Source organism: Bos indicus, chromosome 5 (genome assembly GCF_029378745.1).
Source record: "Bos indicus isolate NIAB-ARS_2022 breed Sahiwal x Tharparkar chromosome 5, NIAB-ARS_B.indTharparkar_mat_pri_1.0, whole genome shotgun sequence".
Taxonomy (NCBI): domain Eukaryota; kingdom Metazoa; phylum Chordata; class Mammalia; order Artiodactyla; family Bovidae; genus Bos; species Bos indicus.
The window spans coordinates 111,811,620-111,824,245 of NC_091764.1; the positions used below are offsets into that span (position 1 = coordinate 111,811,620).

The window sequence follows — 12,626 nt, forward strand, 5'->3', positions numbered from 1 at the left end:
TTCATGATCGCTTCCATGAACGCTGCAGAGAGACAGGAAACCAGATGCCCCGTTGATCACATTTACATGCTGCCCCCGTGGCCATGCTGGCCCTACTTAGCTTATCTGCAGTTCAAAGTGATCTGGGGGAAGGTGGCAGTGATGAGACTCCTACCCTCTCTGCCTGCCTGGGTGTGCCTGTCGGCCTGGCATTGTTTTTATTTCATTGTCTATTTGTGGGACTTTGGTGGTAATATCTACGATATGTCTCAGAGCCGGTCTTGAAAGACCCTGATAAAAACAGTTCCCCTGCAGTGGACTAGATATGGGAGGAATGTCTCATGTTTCAACAGCTAGAAGGTGAGGTGAGTTGAAGTTGTATCTGGTGGTTATTCTTGTTGCCTGCCTGGAAAGCAGGGTCTATTTAAGCATTTGCACGGATTTCAAAATGCAGACTGCATCTCTTCATCCCCAAACCAATGGCTGGGGTTCGATACGAATGGTCGAGTGGCACAGTTGGTGGGAAATCAATGACAAAACTGACCTCTTGGCTGAATTTGATCTTGGGTCGATGCAGAGCCAATCCATCAAAAGAGGGACTTGTTTCTTCTTCCCTCCCTTGCCTATTTGATAACAACATTAATAGAGCTGAGTTGATTTCAGTTATTTCCTCTGTTCTTATCACGTGTGTGCTGCTCTGTCTTGGCCCTTGAAGGCTGAAGACCCTTCCCAGTGGCTATAACAGATGACAAAACCCTGTGTCCTGCTCCCACAGCTGCAAATTGCTCTCAGCCTGTCTTCTTGGATTTGACAAAAACTATTTTATTACTGGTAGCACACATATAATACTCGGCGATATAAGGGAAGGTGTAGATACACAGAATAAATAAGGAGCTGGTGTAGGAAAAATGTCATTTTACAGAGATCACTCAGCCTTAAGGCATCTGACCACCCTTATTCAGCCTGTTCCTGCTAAATTTTTCCTTCTTCAGCCGCCCAGGAATTGTCAAGGCTAACCTCTTTCCAGCCAGCTATCAGAAATATGTATTTCTTTTGCTTTTCAGATCTTAATGGATGAAATATTTCTTTTTTTTTCTGTCTTCTACCTCTTGCCAGACATATTGGGGTTTTTTTTGAGAAAGTGAGCTCATTTATCACCGAGGAAGAAAGAAAGTCGTTCCATATTTACCCGTTAACAAATTATCACTTGCAGTGAAAATACAGCAGAACTCTCTCACTCTGTAAATAAATGTGTTATTCGCCTTGACCAACCCTCGGTCGATGGATAGCCACTGTTCTCTTCAAGTCGGCTTAATTTTCTCTCTTTGGTTTTTGTTTTCTTGAAGCAAAGAGATTCTTGGTTCTTTCTTTGATCCTGCTTTTGAGGAATGCGCCTGTCTCCTTTGAGTCTGTTTGTTTTGTGAACTGGCTCGATTAACCCCTTAGCGTTTATCGAGGAATGTATTGTTTGGGTGCTGTGGGTTCCTCTGAAATCCTCCCTGTTTGAACATTGAATGGAGTCACTTATCTGAATGCTGACTCCTTCCTAATCCATCGGTTTTCCTCTGTGTTGATGAGGGCATGAAATAGCCACATACCTAGAGATAGTATAATGTCGTCAACTGAGCTTAAGTGCTGTAGTCAGCGAGACCCAGATTATAAAACAGTACAGCCTTGGGCACATGGCTTCCCTCTTCTGAACCATGCATTTCTTGTCAGAGATGCTGCTGAATCTCTCTCTATATATCTATACCTATCTCTAATACAGCAGTCTATTCCTTGCTGTTCTCCATACAAACGAGAAGAGCCTGGTTTAACCAAATAATCCTGGAGCAAATTACAAATGGCTGTAAGAAGGTATTTTTGAGCATTTTAGTGGCATTTACTGCAGTGTCTTTGTAGGTCAATTAGTTACAGGGATAAACCTCTTTAACACACACCAAGCTCTTGACCAGGTTGGACATTACATCTTACGTCACTTTTTCCTTTTTAGTCAGTTTACTTTTTGCTAGGAAGTGGTAAAAGGGAAGCTAGAGGTCCAGTTAGTAGTATCATACCAATATCGGTTTCTTGGTTTTGATACTATAGTTTCGTGATATCTTTATCAGGGGAAGCAGGATAAAGAGTAATAGGGGAACTCTCTGTACTCTGCAACTTCCTGTGGGTCCATAATGATTTCAAAATAAAAAGTTTAATGAGAGAGAAAGAAAATGGGGTGGTAATTAGGAGTAATAAAGGCTCATCTTGGTTTTGGTCCCCAGCTAGGCAAATATTTATATTTTGTTTGCCTTTTCCTCCCCTTTTCACATACACATTTTGTGAGCAGTCAAACATAAAAGCCAGGGTTCATTTCTCTACAGAAGGGAAGAAAGAATTAGAATGAGCTAGGAGGACCCCTGCCATCATCCCCCCACCCTTTACCTGCACAGACTTACCCTCTGCATCCGTGCTCATCTTGTCCTTCATTCCTGTTCAAGGGGAGAGACCTCACCTGCTGCTACTGATAAACTCCTTCATCTGTACAAGGCATCCATGCCTTCCCGCTGTTTCCAAAGGCTCATCCATCTACATAATCTCCCCCTGTGATTCCTTCTTACCTGGGGTTTTAACAACCATCTAAAGAGAATAGCTCCCAAATGTATATGTCCACTCAGACCTTTTTGCTGAGATCCACACCAACAGACAAGAGAAGACAGAGACTAGGAATCTCTACCTAGATGTTTCTACCTAGATGTTTTGAATTTCAAACTCCTTCCAAAGGATCATTTCTTCCTATATTCTCTTACCTCCAAAAATGTCATCTCCATCTACCATATTGCCCACAGAAGAAAGATGAAAGCCGTTCTATTACCACACTACCCAATATTGCAGCCGCCAGACACGTGTGCTGTTAAGTACCTCATGTATGGCTGGTCCAAACCGAGATGTGCATTCAGGGTAAATTATGCACCAGATTTAGCTCAGAGAAAGAAGACGAAATATTTTTATATCTTAGACTGATTTCTTGTTGAAGTGATAGTATTTTGGATATATAAGATTAAATAGAATAAATTAAAATTTGTCCTTTTCTTTTTTAATGTGCTACTAGAATATTTTCAATTACATGTGTGGCTTGCATTTGTGATCTGTATTCTATTCCTATAGGACGGTCCAGCTCTAGACTCTTCTTTACCTTTTAGTCACTCCTAATTGGTCAAAAAGTCCTGGTGACTCACCTGAGTTAAAACGAGGTTTACCATGTGAGCAAAGCGGGCTGAATTTGAATTCTAGCTCCACTAGATTTTGATGCCTGTGAACCTGGGGCATTATCTAATCTTTTTGAGTCTCAGTTTCCTTATCTATCAGATGGATTAAATGATAGTTATTATTCCTCAGTTCAGTTCAGTTGCTCAGTCATGTCCGACTCTTTGCGACCCTTCAGGTTCTTGCAAATGAAGAGGATAAATGTGAGAGGATACATGGGAAGCACTTACTGTGGAGATAAAAGCACAGGAATGCCAAGGAAGAGCCCCGCCTCTCACTGTCATAGTTCAGACTCTCATCATCTCAGGCCAAGCCTCCTGTAATAGTTTCTTCATCTCTAGCCCACCATGCCCTCTAACCCTGCACACTGCCACCAGATTAAACAGTACCTAATGCAAAGAGTATCAAAGCATTTAGTGAGTCTCCATCACCCTAGGGATAAAGTCCAACATCCTTCCTATGCTACGCAAGGCCCTCCATGACCTGACCCCACCGGAAACACCAACCCCACCTCCTGCCAATCCACAATGGCCATCATGAACCAGTTGGGCGCTCCAGCTCCTACTGACACACACCTCTGTCTGCGGTATACGTGCCCTCTACTTGTCCACAAGGCTCAGTTCAACTGGCACCTCTTTAGGGAAGCTTCCCCGGTCCCTGCTATGCCTGTACCCAAACCAGGAGCCAGATATGAGGAGCCACTCCTGTAGCTCCTCACCCACTCCATTTGGCTCCATTGTCACACTTCTCTTGCTTATTTGGTCGACCTGTCTGTCTGTCCTACAAGACTCTGAGCCATCTGAGGGTAGGATGTGTTCTCGGATCCGTGCCAGATCTCCACATCAAGCATGGTGCCTGGCACAATGCCAGGTATCTCCTATAGAAGAATCTCCTATACTTTATCCATTCACTCGACACTCACTCACTGATGCTTGTTGAGTGAAAGGATAAAGTATAGGAGATACTCCCAAGAGGAAGAAGGAGCATGAGAGCAGTGAGGTCAAACAGCAAAAAATCTGAAGGCTAACACGAGGAGAAATGGATGCTTCTTGGTCGTGCAGACAGAGAAGAGAGAAAGGAAAGAATCTGGGCAGGGAGATAGTCATGAAGGATTTGAAATGAAAGACTATAAAAAACAAGAAGATCATGAAAAGAACAGAACCACATTTGGTACTGCTGGTGGTTTAGTAACTTCCTCTGCAATGATTCCAGGAAGAGACAAGGCTCTAGGAAGGCAAAATCATATAAAGAAAGGATGAAGTATCAGCAGCCCATTCAGGGATTATTTGTCATCAGGACTAGATACATGGATGATACAAGTAAATGTCAACCTGATGACTACGTGATGAGACTACTAATAATTTACTGGGGCCGGTGCCCAGGAATTTTTTTACTGTAGTGCAAATGCCAAGCATGGAAATTTTTGACACGTTATAGATAGGAGAGAGCAGATAGTGAATTTGAGAATAACGATGCGAAATGCCAGAATAATCACAAGAGAAAAGTCTGAATGCATAAGAAGGTTTAGAGGATTCCAGCTTTACCACAAACATGGATTACACGAAAAGTCACTTATCAAAAAGAGAAATTCCAGTATATAAAACCCACTTACCAAAACACTTAGCATTCCAGAATGCATAATAGTAATAGCGTGTCTTTGAACACACACACAATGTCAAAAGCAGCAAATAACACCAGAAAGGTAGAGAAAGTGGGATGTATGACATTTTGTGGCTCACAGGGCATATGAATGGGAAAATACATACTTCTACACACAAACCACAACCTTCACAAGAACGCCTAAAGGCTTCATTCAGAGACCTCAGGTCTCATCCCTCAGGAGAGCCTCCGCCACACTTTTCGTGTGAAAGATCTCATGGGACAGGCCTTGCGTGGGGAGAAGGGGCAGCAGGGAGAATCGAGATGAGAGGGTGAAAAGATCAAACAATCCTTAGCCATCGTCCTCGACCGTGAGCCAGTCTACCTGTTCGAGAGTTCTCTGGACAAGGCAAATGTTTAGGACACACTTATGCTAGAAACAATATGTTGCTTATCTGAAATTCACATTGAACTGGCTGTTCCGTGTTTTATCTCACACCCCGACTTCGTGAGATATACACTTCCTCATTCGTGCTCCCCTTGAGCCACACGTCTCAGTAATTGAGGAAAATGCAAGTAGTCAAAATAGCTAACAACGCCTATGTGCCAGGCCCCATGCTGAGTGGGTTGGGGGATATACCACTTGTTTTTCCCCAGCACACTATGAGGCAGGCACTAGTCTTGTTCCTGACATTTTAAAATTTTTATTTACCTACTTATTTTTGGCTGTACTCGGTCTTCATCGCTGATCGTGGGCTTTCTCTACTTGCAGCGAGCAGGGGCTTCTCTCTAGTTGTGATGCTCAGGCTTCTCACTGCAGCTGCTTCTCTTGTTGCGGAGCATGGGCTCCAGGGCACACAGGCTTCAGTGGTTGTGGCTCATGGACTTAGCTGCTCTGCAGCATGTGGAATCTTCCCAGGCCAGGGATCAAACCCATGTCCCCTGCGTTGGCAGGTGGATTGTTAACCACTAGATCACCAGGAAAGCCCCATTTCTGTTTTAAAGATGAGGAAACTGAGGCTCAGAGCGATTAAATAACTTGCTCAAGGTCACCCATGCAGCCAGTAGTTGAGCCAGGATTTGAACTCTGGCAGTCTGACTGCAAAGCCTACGTACTTGCTCGTCTCACTTGACAAGGCGACAACAGCCGGCAAGGGGTAGAGACATTGAGTCTCCAAGAAGAGTAAGAGAGAGTGAGAGCTCAGGGGGTGAGCAGGGATCCCCTGACTGAGGCCTTATAGGAGCAGCTGAAGTTCAGCCAGCTGCCTTTATTTAAGTTAGAGGAGTGTGCCTATGGTTCTAGGCACGTGCAGTCCCCCCCTGGGACTGGGAGCTTGGTTAGACGGGCACCAGGTGAATTTCTTCAATCCCCACTGAAGATTTGGGGGTCCTTGTTCAGTAGACAACCTGCGCAGCTGTACATGCATGGCAGCCTGAGTTAGATGGCAGGAGGAGGACCAGTACAGAGGAAGGATGTGGATGGGCTGCTTAGAGAGCAATGAAGAGCCATTCACTAAGGCACATTTGCAAAGGGTAGGTGGTGCTCTGAAGTCAGTTTAGAGAGACAGGTTGGAAAGAGATTGCTGAAGGCCTGAAATGACAACAAGAGAGTCATTATTTTAAGGTGTTTTTTTTTTAATATGGACCATTTTTTAAGTCTTTGGTGAATTTGCCAATGATATTGCTTCTGTTTGATGTTTTGGTTTTTTGGCTGCAAGTCATGTAGGATCTTAGCTTGCCAACTAGGGACTGAACCCACATGTCCTGCCTTGGAAAGTGAAATCTTAACCACTAGACCGCCAGGGAAGTCCCAAGAGAGACTTGAGTGGATCTGGGAGGTAGCTTGAAACAATTTGTTATGTATCTGAAATTCACATTAAACTGGCTGTTTTGTACTTCCTCATTCGTGCTCCCCTTGAGCCACATGTCTCAATAATTGAGGAAAATGCAAGTAGTCAAAATAGCTAACAACGCCTATGTGCCAGGCCCCATGCTGGGTGGGTTGGAGGATATATCACTTGTTTTTCCGCAGCACACTGTGAGGCAGGCACTAGTCTTGTTCCTGACTTTTTTTTTAAATTTTGTTTACCTACCTATGACATTGACGAATTCTGAATAGAAAAATGACCCTCAGAAACTGTGTGTGTCAGGACTCTTCAACTCACAGGGGTCTTTGCTCCGTCAAGCAGACAGCGTAGGGTGGAAGGAGGATGGGAGTGCATCAGCTAACGTGACAGCAGCTGATCTAAAAGACACGAGAAAGTGAAACAACAGACTGGAAAAGAGGACAAGGAGCGGGGAACAGAAAACACATAAGAGGGAAAGTGAGTGAGAAGCCGAATTTCTTCCACTTTGTATTTCCCCAAGCATCCCTCAAGGAAGAGTTGACCTGTTCTGGTTTATTTTCTTCTCCTGAGGTTTGGAAAGGGCCACGGGCATGGCACAGTTTGCTTTCACAGCAAGGCATCTGGTTGCATTTTTCATGATACCCTAGAGAACAAGATAAGAAAGACAGGTAGAGAGATAACTACTGAAGCTGGCAGGTTTGCAGTTGATACACAAAAAATAGTGATGAATACGTGAATGGCAACCTGGAGGGAGTTTTTAGGGAAGGAAACAAGAGTTCAGAGATAACCAATTTGCTTATGACCACACAATTATTAAATGAAGGAGCCAGGATTCAAACCTAACTCTGCCTGCCTGCAAAGCCCGTGTTCCGTTTATTGTGGAATAAAGACCAAAAAGCCATCAAATTTGCTTATGGAAAGACAGTTGGAAGAGATAAGCAAGAGGAGGGATACAGATCCACACCTAGGCAAATTGCGATGAACTAAAGACCTGCCAACAGGGAACAAAAACAAGAGGAAAGTCAGAGAGACTAAAGTTGAACCTCACATTTTCTTTCCCAAAAACATCCCCTGAAGAAGTGGACAAGCCTGGCTTGACCCTCCTTCACATTAAGAAACACCTAGACTTTTGTTGTAGTTGCTATATCCCTCAGAGCCAACAGTGTGACACCACTATAAAAATCTTGTTGCTGTTCAGTCGCTAAGTCGTGTCCAACTCTCTGCAAGCCCATGGACTGCAGCACACCAGACTCCTCTGTCCTCCACTATTTCCCAGATTTGCTCAGATTCATGTCCATTGAGCCAGTGATGCTATCTAACCATCTCATCCTCTGCCTCCCCCCTTCTCCTTTTGTCTTCAAACTTTCCCCCATGAGGGTCTTTTCCAATGAGTCGGCTCTTCGCATCAGGTGGCCAAAGTAGTGGAGCCTTAGCTTCAGCATCAGTCCTTCCAATGAATATTCAGGGTTGATTTCCTTTAGGATTGACTGGTTTGATCTCCTGGCTTTCCAAGGAACTCTCAAGAGTCTTCACCAGCACCACAGCTTGAAAGCATCAGTTCTTCGGCACTCAGCTTTCTTATGGTCCAACTATCACATAACTACCAGAAAAACTGTGGCTTTGACTACACGGACCTTCTGTATAGATCTAACAATTAAATAGTCCTTTACTACTCAGCCCAGCCGAAACCACATCTTGAATCCTGAATCCAATTCTAGATAACACATTTTGAGAAGAATATTGGAAAACTGCAGTGTGACCCGGAGAACAAGGAGTTAGTGTGGTGGAGGACCTGGAATGGTGGTGGGGGAGGCTGATATTTAAGCTTAGACACAAGAATTTGGGGCTTATAAGCATCATCTTCTTGTATTTTCTTTTCTTCTTAGGGAAAAATTCAGACTGAAAATTATCATCAGACATTTTGGTTTCATGTAACCAGTTCACCAAGCTGTTAGTCTGTTCCTTTCAAGTCCACCTGCCCCACCCCCGCCACGTCCATTCTCTATCATCTTAAAAATTGGGAAAAGACCAACTTTCTGAATCACTTTCAGCTTTGAGAATCCAAGATTTAGGGCCTGCTTGAATAAAACTGGAAATTAAAAAAGAAAGAGAAGGACTTTAAACAAGGCCCATACAGGTGTTCCTCTGTTCAAACAAACTCAAATTAAGACCTACATATCCAAAAAACAAGAATATTCCAGTTATTCATTTGATGGAAGCAATTCACAATATCCTCCCTTCTGTTGGCAGCTTTTTAGTACCTTTATGGGGTGACTTGATCAATAAAAATGTAATTACCTCCAATTTCTCAGGGATAGGCATGAAATGAAGGAAGGCAAGCTGTCATAAGGGTTCATGTCCGCTTTTGCAAGCTTTTGTGACCAGTGAACTAAAACAATGACCCGCATTCCAATAATAAATGGGGGCTGGGGAATATAAGTAAAAGTGACAAGAAGATTGAAGTAGCTGTGGTCACGCAGTCATCCACTCTACCCTGTGTGCTCTGGTGAAGTTAAGGTGGCCCCGAGCACAGGTGGTGCGGGAAGGGAGGGGGAGGCCGAGAGTATTTGTGGTGTTTGTGAATGGTGTTACAGCCCTGGTGACAGCAGAGTAAGAAGATGAAGGCTTTCAAATATGTGATAAATGAGCCAAAGCTTTCAGAGCCCAAATCAATAAAAACAAATGCGAAGTGAACAGAAGGGGGAAAGGGAAAGAGAACATGAAGGCTCCATAAAATCCTGGTCATAAATTCCAGAGGAACTCATGATGTGAATAGAAAATAGGAAGTGAAAAAATGAAGCCTGGGGATGTGTAAAATGTCTGTTGGGCTGTCTCTTTCTTGTCTTCCACTCACATATACCACCATCCCCCCCGGCCCTCTGAACAGGGCTCCTTAAGTAATTTCTGATTCTGTGTGGGCATTTTTAATGCTTCACTCCTGGTTGGGTTTCGCCAGCAGGATTCGTGGTGTTTCTGCAGACAATTGTTATTGCTTTAGGAAACAATCAGGATAAAATGAGGAAGTGGCAATGATAGATTCGTCTTGCAGCAGAGTCAGGCTGGAGGTAACACCTCAGCGGGGTGGGCTCTTTCTGTTTCATTTTTGTGGCTATTGTTTTGGATTGATGTTTTCATGGGGCTATTTAAATACAAACAGTGTAGAAGATTTTTAAACAGGGACATTTTAGATATACTTTTTCTAACTAGATTCATGGTAAGTTTCGCTGATGTTTTGAAGACACAGAAAAAGAGAAAAAACGCAGAGCAGGGACTTCCCTTGGTGGTCCAGTGGTTAAGACTTTGCCTTCCAGGGCAGGGGGTGCTGGTTCAATCCCTAAGATGGCACATACCTCAGGCCAAAACCCCAAAACACAAGACAGAAGCAATATTGTAACAAGTTCAGTAAAGACTTTGCAAATGATCCACATTAAAAAAAAAAAGTAGAACACGTTGTAGGAAAAGGTGATGGTGGGAAAGGTTAGAAAAATATGGCATCACAAGAGAGAAACAGGGAGGGAGAGAGAGAAAGAGAGGGAGAACGGAAAGGAAAGAAGAGGACAGCTCCTTGTAAGTTTATTAACTGAGATTGTTTCCACGTCTGCAATTGCCAGAAAGCACAATTGCTTGGTGTTAGGTTAGCCAGGTTTATTAGAGTCTTTGCTCTTTGACCAAAGAGCAATGGGCTTGAATTTTGAGGGTATGTGAGAATTGTTCCCATCAATTTCTTGGCTGAAGGACAGCAACCCAGGAAGGTTCGGGGGCCCTAAGCTAGTTAGCAATTATCCTGAACTGACTTGCATATTTCGCTAGGACAGAGAAGAAAGAGCACAGCCTTAGGAGCCAGCAGACATGTACCCTAATCTCATTCATAACGTTTCTCATTCATAACGTGTGAATGAGGGCATTCCCTGGTGGTCCAACTGTTAAGCCTCTGTGCTTCCAACGCAGGCGACACGGGTTTGATCCCTGGTCGGGAGACTAACGTCTTACATGCTCTATGGCACAACAAAAAATATATAGAAAATGTGAATAATAATAATGATTATGATTATGCATTTTGCAAACAGTGGCCCTTTGTGAAGCCCTTGGCACGTAATGGATCATACCGATGAATGAAACTTAGTCTTCTCTGGTTCTTGTTTCTAGGCATTGGTGAGGCATGTTCCCTGAGGTCTTCCTACAGGGAAGAGCTGGGACTTCCTGTTTCAAGATAGCAACACAGTGACCGAGCTCTGCGCCCACGGATAAGGTTCAGAAGCCAAATCAGTTTTGTGTTTCTCAAACTTCCATTTCCCCACTTCCCTTTGGTCAATGCTATCTTTTCTCGTTACTTACTAGATTGTCTTGATTACAATGCACTTGATACATTGCAGTCTGGGGTTCTCAGTAAGCAGGGAGAAGCTAACACTTGCCCAGAGGAAGATGGGGGCAGAGATGGGGGCCTTGAAAAGCTGCAAAGGAGTTTATGCTTGTGTTACGAGTTTTGACATTTTTGAAGTTAAAAAAATTTTTTTTTCTCTACAAAACAGAATGGTAGATAGCTAAGAGGCAAAAAGTGCTTTGGAGAAAGATCCACCAAACTGTCGGTTCCCAAGAATGAGCCATACTTCCTGTATTATCTTCCCGAAACACTGTGCTGCGAGGTGAGAAATCTCTCAAGCCCTGATGAAGAAACTGTAGCACAGAGAACTTGTTTTCCCCTGCTACCAAGTCAGCAACAGACTTGAGCTTTGAAACCAGGTCACCGTGGCTGGCAGCCTCACCTGGCAGAGTGACAAGACAGGAAAAAAAGAATTTGCTTAAAGTTTGAGAGAACACACACACTACGTTTAAAGAAAGAGATCTTTTTCTTACAAAAAGCTTGAAAATGAATGAGATCTTATACGGTACACTTTGAGTTTAACGAGAAAGTTGTGTTTTATAAGCCGCACTGGTGTTGATGAAAGAAAAGTAAGGTAATAAATATTCGGAAGAAAGAAGAGCAAGTGACCCTTCTTCTGTTGTTGTTCAGTCACTCAGTTGTATCTGACTCTTTGCAACCCCATGGACTGCAGCATGCCAGGCTTGCCTGTCCTTCACTATCTCCCGGAATTTGCTCAAACTCATGTCCATTGAGTCAATGATGCCTTCCAACCATCTCATCCTCTGCCACCCTCTTCTCCTCCTGCCCTCAATCTTTCCCAGCATCAGGGTCTTTTCTAATAAGTCGGCTCTTCGCATCAGGTGGCCAAAGTAGTGAAGCTTCAGCTTCAGCATCAGTCCTTGCAATGAATACTCAGGGTTGATTTCCTTTAGGATTGACTGGTTTGAGCTCCTTGCCATTCAAGGGACTCTCAAGAGTCTTCTCCAGCACCACAATCCAAAAGCATCAATTCTTCGGCACTCAGCCTTCTTTATGGTTGAACTCTCACATCCTTATACGACTGATGACCCTTCTCCTGGGCATCACTCAATTTACAAGGCAGGGGAGGGGAGGGACCTGCACAGGGACTGTCTCCTGACTTGTCTCTTCCCTCTTTACCTTCCTCCCCTTGCCATCCTCTGCCCAAAACAAAAAACCTTAAGGAGGAAAAGAAGAGCTAATAGAGGAAAGCATCCTTGAGACCAATGAAATCTCCATAATCCACAGTGACAGACAGGGACCAGCCGAAGAGCAATTTGATTAAATAAGGATATCAGGAGCTTAGAGGGACTCTCTAGTTTGTGTCACGTTTGTCTGTTAGTCTTTGAAATATATTTCTTTAGCTTCCAAACCTATAAACCAAGTGCCTTCTAGCTGGGGAGATGATTCCCATTTGGAAAATAGGAAAAAAAAAAAAAAATCTCAGGGCAAAGCCAAGGGGTCCAGGTGGGGCTGGGGATCCCAGGCTGGACTGGAACTAAGAGGCTGGCAGAGGGTCTGCAGGAGGCCCTGATGGAGAGAGATGTTAGAAGTTTGGGCTGGGTGCCACCAGCCTT

At 43.8% G+C, this 12,626-nt stretch overlaps 1 protein-coding gene across 4 annotated transcripts in view; it reads left to right on the plus strand.

Moving 5' to 3' along the window:
* Window positions 1–12,626, plus strand: part of GRAP2 (GRB2 related adaptor protein 2) — a 65,906-nt gene that overhangs the window by 26,116 nt on the left and 27,164 nt on the right. Inside the window, exons 2-3 of one of the 4 annotated variants that reach the window (XM_070790447.1) lie at window positions 10,815–10,917; window positions 11,198–11,311. The exons of 2 other annotated variants lie outside the window; for them this stretch is intronic. The gene's annotated coding sequence lies outside the window, so the exon portion shown is untranslated. The remainder of the gene's footprint in view (window positions 1–10,814; window positions 10,918–11,197; window positions 11,312–12,626) is intronic. One more of the 4 variants, XM_019961840.2, reaches the window with a different exon arrangement.